This window comes from Polyodon spathula, chromosome 5 (assembly GCF_017654505.1).
Source record: "Polyodon spathula isolate WHYD16114869_AA chromosome 5, ASM1765450v1, whole genome shotgun sequence".
NCBI lineage: Eukaryota > Metazoa > Chordata > Actinopteri > Acipenseriformes > Polyodontidae > Polyodon > Polyodon spathula.
In genome coordinates, this window is record NC_054538.1 from 74,811,675 (window position 1) to 74,823,708 (window position 12,034).

Here is a 12,034-nt window from a genome sequence, read left to right on the forward strand (position 1 = left end):
CTAGGTGAATTGTTGATGCGGATAGATCGGTATGTATAATATTTGTTAGGGTTTCAATTGACCGTCGATTAAAACGGAATCAGCTTCTCAATTCAGTCTCGCTAAAAGCTTACAACAGGGTTCCCCTGTCTACAAAAACACGCTTAGGGCAATTCTCACCTGGACGATCATCAAATAAATCATGTACCTGTTGAGTCATGGCAGAAAGAAAAAAAAGTTGTTTCAAAGGCAGATTAAGCCTCCTTCAGGCTAGTCGTAAAGTTAAGACCTTACTTATGATCAAATTGACAACGTATGACCAGTCTTAAGACTTGAGTCAGCTTTGTGAATACGGCCCCAGGTTACATATAGATATGACAAGCAAATAAAACAGAAAAAAGCTCCAGACTACTAAGGTTGATTGCAAACATAATAAAAACGCTAAACAAACAGAAAATGAACTTGAAGCTACTTACTAATTGACTGCAAAGGGAAAGAGAATAAAGTAACATTAAAAAGATGCACACAACTGCTCAGTGATTTACAGTAAACTCAGTTATTTTACATGCTTGTGCAAATTACAGTGAACCCAGTTATTGTATATGCTTGTGTAAAGATTTACAGTAAACCCAGTTATTGTATATGCTTGTGTAACGATTTAAAGTAAACCAAGTTATTGTATATGCTTGTGTAAAGATTTAAAGTAAACCCAGTTATTTTTTATGCCTGTGTAAAGTCTAAAAATCAACCCCCCTTCCAGAAAGCTACCCCCTTATTCCGGGGTAGTTTTCTGGAATAGATTCCGATGTTATCCAGTATCTGTTCTCTCCTCCCAGAATCTAATCCACCAGTATTATGTCTTGAAGGTTGTAGTAACTGAATAGAATTGACATCATCTACCCCATTTCCTCAATCTCTCCCAATACCCTAATTTAGCATGCTAATAACAACATGCAACCCTCTACACAATGATTTATTTGAAAATAAATGCAATTTATAGTAACATAGCAATGAGTATCACATATTGCCAATCACGTAATATAATTCAATGTTGAACAATCATGAATCAATTCAAATTTAAATTATCGTGTTGATAACAATTGAGAAAAATACTAACAACTTTAAACAATAATAAAGTAAAACAATTAAACAAAGTTTCAAATGAGTTGTCTGCATACATATATCTACAGTGTAAGTCTGTTGTGTGTTTTTGCAAGTGAGGGCTTCAGAGTCTGTAGGTATACAGTATCTGCACATACTGTGTTTACAATTTGGTAGGGTTTCTTTCACTTAGAAATTGATGACTAATTAAAATACAGCTGCAATTCTCATCCTTGTAACCACAGGTTTACACTGGAAACATTCCTGAAAACATTGAACGCATCATTTATATATTTATAAAAGGCAACACCTAAATTACCATATGTTGTTTATGTGACCTACAAATGCTCAGGCAATTGTATCTTTGCTGTTGGAAACAGTCTGTCAGTGCCTGTTGTATTTATACATATTTTTAAAGATGAAATAATCATTTTGAAGACAGAAATGGGAATATGTCTTATGTCTGAAGGATGATAAGACCTTACTATAGAATTACAGTTTAATTACCAGTACGTAGGACAATATAACTGCACAAATTAGGGTTGAGTCATGCAGCAACAAACGTCTGGTTTGAATCCCAGTTGCCCAGGATTGGGAGTCCTGCGTTGGCCTTTGTGCTCACAGGGATTAGGGGAGCAACACTGGCAGTTGTTGGCTCTCTTCACCGCACCACTGCAACCTCTACTGATCAGATAGTATCCATCCCAACCGAGTTCTCTACTCCTGGGTTCTGTAGCTATGCACTGCTAGGTTTCACTCTGCCACTGGCTGTCTTTAAGGTTTTTGCCTTACTGAAGGGATAATTTGCATTATGTGTCTTTAACTATCTATTAACTTGTATAGGGGGAAGATTATAAATGGTTGACAGTGTATGCTGTATAATTGCATTGAAGGGATCTGATGGAAAAAGCCTGTTCTTCATCTGTTTCTTTTAATTAGTTTCGTAATGCTGATGGTGATAATGGTTGCTATTTTTTCCTAGATAGTATTGAAGACTAGTGGTTTTCATTAGTTCTTTCCTAAGTATATTCAATAATTGGGGTACTTTTGAACAGAAGGTATTGGTGAAGTTCGATAGATCAATACGTTTTCAATAAAGCTCACTGATTGTAGCTGATGGATCACAAAGCTTAGTTATTTTCTTTTTGAAAGTCCTGTAAAATGATGAGAACATAGTTTGTCAAGTTTACTTGTCACTGTTTTCGTAAAATGTCATTCACAAAGAGACATTCAGTGTTGGGATCACACAATGAGAAAAAACTGCTGTTTCATTCAAGCAGCTCTTTTGTTGAAGATACAACCACACACAGCAAATATTAGCTTCCTCAGCCTTCAACTTTACATCGACCAGAAATGGCATTTATTTAAACCTCTGGATGAAACATGGTAAACATTTTATCAATGATGAAACAATTACCTTTGTGTTTTTAGACATAAAAAATATAAATTAAAAGCTCACATTGTGTCTCAGTACAGAAGTTCTAACAATATTGTTTATTTTGAATAAAACAAACAGATACATTTATAAATGTATAAATGGCAGTATATATTCATAAACTGTAGTTCATTCCAATTAATTCATTCAAAATTGTATATGAAATATGAAACCACTTCTTAGTGAAAACAATAGTATATATTAGACAAAATGATATAAGGCAATGCTGCAGTCCAGCAGGGAAGACAGGTGAAGTCAACTATTTTTATCCTGAGTGATGTCTGACAGATATCCATACCTTATCTGGTAACAATTATAGCCACACATTTATATTAATTCCTAATTATGAATCTTATTTTATGAAGTTATCTGTAAAACTAGATTGTACTAGAACATTTGAGATGTATGTGTTGGCTTGATCAGGTTCAAAACGGAGTTGGAATGGTGAGAAATTCTCTTCCCATTACTAATGGAAAACAGCTTTGCAATTCTGCTTTGATCCATTGATATGCTACTAATTTTAAATGTTTTTTAATAGTGTTCCTTGTTGTTTTTTACATTTTCGTCACTAGTTTTACAAGAAACGTTTAACAGCTGGGTAATGAGACGTTTTCCTTTGACAGCTTGAAGGGAAAAGGCTGAATCATGACACACTGACGGCTAGTGAGGGATTTTTTGTCCATACTGCAGGAAGATTAGGAGGCATAAAAAGAAGTAATCATAATAAGGGGCACTTGTTATTTAGAGAAATCTAACCTAGTGAGTGTCATCTGTAAATGGTGTCTGATCTGAGACATGAGGACGTGAAAGGAAAACTGAGGTCTAACCCATATGCTAGTTCCTGTTGACATTATCCAAAGAGGAAAGCCTCAGAAAGGGGATTGGATTGCTTTAAATGTTGACATTCAGGATGGGATCACTTACATCTAGGGATGGAAAGTTCAGGGAAATGTGAATGTGCTTCTTGGAAGGATACTGCAATTGTGAAAATGTATATTCCCTGACTGCCAAATCAAGTAGCAATAAATGCATTTTAAGTGGGAAAAATATGAAGGTAAACACAGTCTGGGGGACTATAAAGTAATGGGATTTACAGAAATAATACAGGAAAATGTCCATTGTGTTGAAGACAAGAATGATTTTAAAGCCCAGTACAACATGAAAGAAACTAGCTTCGCACAAACATTTCAATAGGTCTACCTGAATGATTATTTTTTGCATAGGGACCTGCCTGATGTTTGTCAGGGGAATAAAAAACAGTGTATGATGTTTCAGTGGGACTAAGGCATCATTTAACAGTCTAAGACAGAAAAAACAACAGCTGTTTTTACAATTACAATGATAATTGCAAGTACAATTATAATGAAAAATAAAGTTTAATAAATAACACTGGGATGATAGCATTAAGAAATCCTTAAAACTTAAGAGTACATGTTGAACAGTGGGCCTCATACAGTAGCACTGCAATACTTTATCGGTGTGCGATACCATTGGTAGGTCAAGATATGCCTAAACAGTGGTACCAATGGCTCATACCCCAGTCCTCCCATCCAGTAAAGAACTGTTGTCATTAGTTATTTGATAAGAACTTTAGGGACAGCTAACATTATAGGCATACAATTTCTTGTGTCCTAGGCTAATCCTAGTTGAATTGGAGCATCTTAAAAATATATATGTGTGTGTGTGTGTGTGTGTGTGTGTGTGTGTTTCAGATTAAATACACCTGTCTCTGTAAGGTCCCACAGTTGGGTAGTGCATTCAAAGCAAAGACACTACCATGAAGACCAAGGAGCTTTCAAAACAACTCTGGGATAAAGTTTTAGAAAGGCTTAGGTCAGGGGAGGGGTATAAAAATAGAGCAGGTCGTCCTCCCAAACTGAGCAGTTGGGCAATTGTCCATGCCTCCTTGTCATTTCTTTGTTTGGTCAGCCTCCCACCCCTGCTCCTCCTCCTCACAGCCTGTGTTGTCCAGGGGAGCTATGTGTCTGCCGCTGGCAATCGCAGTCATTACATCACAGTTCAGCAAACTTATGGGCCGGGGGGGGGCCCAGAGTGCCACTTGTCCTGATCGCTAACTACAGCTGCCATCAATCAATAGTCATTACATCACAGTTCAGCAAGCTCATGGGGAGGCTATTGAGCTGTAATGGACAAGGCCGTGGGCCAAAGTATATTAGGTTTCGTCATGGGCATGGCCATCTGTCAAATACAATAAAGAATCATTCATTCAATCTTTTGGTGGATGTCTCCTTTCTGAAACCCTTATGTGGCAACACATGTTTTTCCATTGAGATAATGACACCATATTATTTTTATGGTTTGAAACTATATGCTTAAAAACAGCTATTATGCAGCGGGGGATTTTTTTGTGTTTTGTGTTTTTTTGTTTGCTGCATCCCACCTGCAATATTTCTAGCATGTTGAGCTTTTATTAGTTTAATCTGGTTTTCAGGAAGAAGAAAGATTGTACTACCAAAGCATCTCACAGATGATCAGGAACACATTCTAACGCATACTCCACAAAGCAATAAATAATATTTATGACTTAACCTTTTATGGCCGCCACTCATTATTATTCATATAATCATGAGAAAGGGGTATGTTGCAAGTATCAGACATTAATCCCACTGCCTGTCTGCAGACATCCAGATGGTTACCGTATAACTATTTGTGTAATAAATTAGACTAGATATATCAGCCAGGTTACACTTATGATTAGAAGATTGGAATCAGTTCATTTTAGAATTGAGAGTGTTTACCCTAAAGAAAATATGACTGGTTGATCTGAAAAGTCAAAAATCTTTGACTAGTCTACGAAAGACCAGCAAATACAAAAATCAACCAAATATGTGCATCAGCTCATCCAAAACTCTGCTGCTCTTCCTCATTTCTCCCACACTACACAGCTGCTCCGCTCTCTGCACTGGCTCCCGATTGCTGCTCGCATCCAAAACTCTTTGCACTCGTCTATCTTTGTCTTGACCTCTTTGCTCCCTCCTATCTCCAGACCATCATTTCTTCCTAAACCCCCTCTCACCCCCTCTGCTACTCCACCAGCAGATTAACTGTACCCCCATCCACTCCCCCAGCCTGCTTCTTCTCCACCCTCTCCCCTCAGTGGTGGAATGACCTACCCACAGATAACAAGACTGCTCAGTCCCTGACCATCTTCCGATGCCCCCTCAGGAAACATCTGTTCAGACAGCATCTGTAAACCTAACAATTCTCAACTATACTGGACTATATGGCACCCAATTGTACCAATACTTGCATTAGCTTGCACTGAACTGCTCCATACCTTGCCGTATTCTACTAGTGCTCTTAATTATAACTACTTCCTGAATCTTGTATTTGATTTTACACTTATACATAGCCGCATTCATGTTTTTTGCATTTGCTCTTATTTGAAATCATTTTCATCCATTTATCATACTTAATATGTTTTCTTAATGGACTTTACTCTTTACTCATATACTCATTTACTTTACTTTACTCATATAAGCAGATATTTTTACTGTAAGTTAACTGCTCTTAGTTGAACTCACTGTTACATGGAATTATTTACTGTATTCTTTATTTAGCTCTTATTTGCTACTGATTTTATTGTGCTTTACAACTGCTCTTACAGTAGTTGTAATATCATACTGTGTAATGTGATATTCTGCAATGTTAGATTCTGTAAGGTAATCTTTTACAATGTGATATTTTGTAGCAATTGTAAATTGCCCTGGATAAGGGTTTCTGCTAATAAATAAATCATAATAAATAACAATATAAAAATGTGTCTGTAGATATAGTAAGGAAACAGGGATGTAGTTTCCCTACAATGCTTAGAAAATTCTATAGATTACTAAAATATCTACAGCACTTAATAAGAAGGAAGAAAATTGAAAGGCTGGCCAGCAGTTTACAGTACCTTTAATAAAAACTGGAAATACACCATCTGCAATATAATCCCTGTCTTCCTTGGCAGAGTTTCACTAAACTAGTTTACTCAGCAAGAGTAATTCCAAGGAAAGCAAACCTCAAGCTTCCATTTTCAGACTTAGCAGCACTTTATACTTTCATCCAAAACAGTAAAACACTACCCTCCAGGGGAAAAGATTGTTTGCAGTGTGAATCGTCTGTTTGTTGTTCCTACCACCAGAATCAGACTTGGAATTGGACTTGTACATTTGAACTTGGAAGTGCCAGTCTCCAGAGTACAGTATCTCTGGCTGAGGTATCAAAACAATGTTTACTTTGTATTTACATAGTAGTTACTTAGTAAATTAGTAAATACATGGGTACACATAATTACAATGTTATTATAACATAGTTATAATAGTTGAATAGTTGAAATCAGCTACTGCCACCTGCCCCCTGGACCCCTGGCTGACTAACCTTGTCCGTTTCTGTGCTTCTGATCTTGCTCCATCCATTATGCACACTCTCAACCTGTCCCTGGACTCAGGATCGATTCCTGCTGCCCTCAAGCTGGCCTGAGTTACGCCGGTACTCAAAAAACCCTCCCTTGACCCGGCTGACTTATCCAATTTCTGTGCCATCTCCATTCTCCCTTTTCTTTCCAAAACTCTTGAAAGGGCTGTAGCCAGTCTGCTGATGAAACATCTCACAGATAATAATCTGCTTGAATCTCTGCAGTCTGGTTTCTGGTCGCACCACAGTACTGAAACTGGTCTGATCCGGATTATGAATGATCTCTGATCTTTTGTCAACATAGATCACGGCATTCTTCTTGACTGCCTTCAGAAATATGCAGGGATCTCTGGAACCTGTCTCTCCTGAATGTCCTCTTACCTTTCCGGATGCATGCAGTCTGTTTTCTATGCTGGATGCAATGGTGTCACAAATCCAGTCACTTGTGGTGTCCCCCAAAGATCTTCTCTTCAATATCTACATGCTTCCCTTGGGTCATCTCATGTGCCAGCACAGCCTCATGTTTCACTTCTATGCAGATGGCACCTAGCTCTACCTAAAACTAAACACTGGATGACCCTCTGCCATGGTCTGACTCAGCTTGCATTCAAGACATCGAAGGCCTGGATGTCTGCCAATTTTCTTCAGCTAAACACCAACAAATCTGAACTTATTATATTAGGATCAAAAATTCAACTCAAGAATCTCAATATAGCTGCCCTGAACCTCAGAAACTGTCTGCTGCTGCCTTCACCCACTGTACAAAGAACTTTGGTGTACTTCTTGAAAGCAACCTCTCCTTTGATGCCCACATCTCCTCTGTGGTCAAATCTTCCTTCTACCATCTTTGAAGCATATCCAAAGTCTGTCCCTACCTTTCCCTTACAGATGCGGAGATACTTTGTCATGCATTTGTCTCCTCTCGACTAGACTACTGCAACTCTCTTTATGGTGATCTCTCGGCATGCACCATAAACCGACTGCAGCTAGTTCAGAATGCTGCCGCCAGGATCCTTACCGGATGTAAAAATACATAAACAAATCCCTCACCCCCAATCTTTTCTAGCTGCACTGGTTACCTGTAAAGGTCAGGATTACTTTCACAACTTTCTTGCTCACCGACAATGCCCTTCATCACATAGGTCCCAAGTACCTCCTCAACCTGCTGACCCGCTATGTCCTGTCTGCAAGCTGAGGTCCCCAAGCAAAAGTGCACCACACTTGGAGAACTTTTGTTTAGCTTCATGACTCCGACTCTTTGGAACTCTCTCCCAGCTTTGGTGCGTGATGCTCCCACTTTAAACTTTCAACTCTCAAGACCCACCTGTTCTCTTGCTTTCCATGCTCTTTAAGCCTGATATCTGCTATTAGCTGCTGTGTTGTTGTTACTATTTCATGTATTATACTACTATATCATGTAGTATTCATTTTCACTGCATTTATTGTATTATACATTGCTTTTTACTGTATCGTGTATTATGTATTTCTCTGTATTTAAAGTATTATGGATTTTTTTGTTGTTACTGCATCTTGTAAAGCACTTTATGATTGTAGTCCACTATGAAAGGCGCCATATAAAATAAAGATTTATTGATTAATTCATTGATAATTACAATGTACTTAATGTGCAAAATATATTTCCAAAGTATGACTCCAACTCTAATCCTAATTCTAAATCTCACCCTAAGCCTTTTCTGACAGAATTGTGTACTTACATACATGCATATCGTGCACAAAGATTTACACATTAATTGTAACTTTGCATAATAACATTGTAGTATGTGTAAGTACAGACGTAATTACTAAGTAACTACTATGTCAATACACAGAATTAGTGGCACAACGTAAAGTGTTACTCTTTTACATCCTAATTACAATGATTTTATTTGTGGGATGGACTTTATTGCTAGTTGCCAATTCTGGCATAAAATAATTCTGCATTTGTATACTTCCTAATTGTCGTGTTACTTATTTAAGGGAAAACTGTGCTTTCAGGATATCATTGTAAAATCTACATACAGTATACAGCAGTGAAATATTTGTATAGCTTGTTTTTGTAAGTTTTGTTAAATGGATTATTGTTGTACAGTGTATCTCAACAGGGCTTCATTGTTGGAGTGAGAATCGGGGAGGGGGCCTTGCTAATTTGAAAACCTGTGGTTTGAATTATTTTATTGTTTTTTTAGGTGTCACTCTTGAGTAGATCATACAGTTCTAGTCAAAAGTTTACATACCCCAGTGGAAATGTCTAAATTCTAGAAATTTCTTGAAAATAAATAATTATAGGCAACATCTTTTGTGGCAAGAGTTTTGCATTTGTGGATGAGGAAAAAAAGTTATAAGAAATATTTGTCTACATTCCAGAACCTTGATTGTATTCTTCTTTAACCATTCTGAAGCAGATTTTGATGTGTGGATCGTTGTTGTGTTGGAACGTCCAGTTCCGCTTTAAACCAAGTTTTGTAGCGGTGGGTTTCAGGTGATTGGCCAATATCTTTTGTTTTGTTATGGAATCCATTTTGCCTGTATTGGAACTAAATTTCTTGGGCCATTAGAGTAAAAACAGCCCCATAGAAGGATATTACCACCTCCATGCTTGACAGTAGGTATGGTGTTCTTTTCTTTGTACGCCTCACCAGATTTTCTCTAAATGTAACGACTATCAGTGTGACCAAATAGCTTGATTTTTGCTTCATCACTCCACAAAACCTTTGACCAGAAATCATATACATCATTCAAATGCCTTTATGCAAAATTTAAGCGATTGTCCTTGTGACGGTTTCCTAAAAGTGGCCTTTTCCTTGGCCTGCGACCACTGAAACCTTCATCATGCGATACTTGACCTATGATTGAAATGGAAACCCGGTCAATTCACTTTGAATATCTTTGGCAGCCAATCTCGGATTTGTAATTAACCTTCATCACAATTCTTTTACTTGTTCCTGGTGAAAGAACCTTCTTTCTTCCAGACCGAGGAAGCGTTGTGACAGTATTACGAGTCTTATAGATCTTGATAATGGAAACACTAGTTGAAATTGAGATACTCAAGCTTGGAAATCTTCTTGTAACCGTCTCCATCTTTATAACAAATAAATAATTCAGATAGCTCTTTACTTTTTTCCCATGTTGACTTATTGGTAATGACAGCAATCATCCTATGCCTAACCCTTTTATACTCTAAGAATGTTCACCTGCAATCCAGCATTTTTTAGACTTTTCTAGAATTAGGTTCTGCATTATCATATTGAAATTTCTAGCACATTGTAGATAATACTATCATAGGGTATGAATGCTTTTAAATTAGCATTTAAAAAAAATAAAAAATCAATTGCTGAAATAAATAATTGTAGACATATATTTCTTGTAACTTGTTTTCCTCATCCACAAAAGCAAAACTTTTGCTACAAAAGATTTTTCCTAAAATTCTTTGTTTTCAAGAAATTTTTAGAATTTATAAATTTCCACTGGGGTATGTAAACTTTTGACTACAACTGTATGTGTGGTGGTTTAGCATTGGTGGCTGGGATCTGCAAGGGAAGAATCGGGAAAGAGGTCGTTGAGTCTATGTGTGCTGACAGGTGAGATGCTCCACAGTGAGACTGTGAATACTGGTTCGTCCACCTTGATTTCAATGTAAGCTCCTCCTTGTTTTCTTTTGTTTTTTTTAAGTATGTTTGAATAATTTCTCCATCCCTATTGTGTTATAGTTACATTACTTATTTATTTATTTTTAGTCAGTAAGGCATGATGCCACTGTAAAGCAAAGACTAACAATTGTGCTGCAAATTGACCAGCCAACTTATTTCAATTGTGATTCAAGCAGGCCTCCAAATGCCAAAATACACTAGAGGCTAGTGAGTTCAGTTGCTGTCTGAGGTAAATGCATCAAAACATTTTGTTATTTAAAATCTGTTTACTGATTTTTACAAGAACACTATACATATGTTAACAGAAAATGTGCATGCGTCATAACCTTTTATTTACAGCTGCATTTTTGTTTGTGCATTCCAGTTTGTTAGTCTTGTAACTGTACAGAACTTTAGGATAACTGGATGCTGCCTGGATGCTGGAGATGGAGTTCACGGAGTTCAGAGAGCAGACCCTGGCTCAGCTGACTCATATAATCTGAGCACAAAGCCTTGGTTTCTCAGTGGAGAGAGACAGTCAGGGAGCTACAGCAGGACAGCCAGGCCCTGAGGGCAGAGCTAGGGAAAGTAACTAAGCAGCTGCAGAGGAGAGCACAGCACAGCGATATGAGCACAGAGAACTGCAGAGGTTGAGATACCAGCTGCTCCTACTGCAAGCTTCTGCCAAGGGATAGCACAACCCCCTCCAGCACATTGACACACCACCAGCCCCACCCCCTTCCCCTCACACATTGCATACCCTTCCCCCCCCTCCCCTGCCCTCCGGTCGCCCCCTGGCAACAAGACAGAATAGCAGATGAATAGTGAGGTGGTATTCCTGATAAGACTCCAATAGGAAATATCTGAACCAGAGGCAGCTGTTCCCAGGCAGGACTGTGACCAAACGAAGCTGTCCCACTACAGAAAGTGCCCTAAAGATACTATTAAAGCATCATACACACGGTGACAAACAACTTGGGCTCCCACGGAGGCAACGTGGTAAAGTCTGTGAAGCATGCAGAGAGAGCAACACAGGAGTTCCCTGAATCCCAAATCATGATATCCACCCTGCTGCCAAGAGTGGGCGTGCCCCAACACATTATCTACGGCATCAATGCAGAGGTGTCCTAGGGCATCTCCCTGCTGCCCAATGTGCACCTGGCACACCACCGTGACCAGCCAGAAGCTCCACCTTTATTACCAGGTGCACCTTAATAAGTAGGACATGAGGGCCTTTACCACTCTGCCAATCTAGGAAGGGACCCTACCAGCCCCCACCCTGAATAAACGTCGCCGGAGCAAGTCTGGGCTATTCAACAGCCGACCATGGACAGGATTACCCAGGAGGCAGTGCTCAATTGGCTGAGCATTGTCGGGGGAGGGTGGGGGGTGTCCTCGGCCAGGGTGTCCTCAGCTCACCACGCACCAGCAACCCCTGTAGTCTGGTCAGGCGCCTGTGGGCTTACCTGTAAGC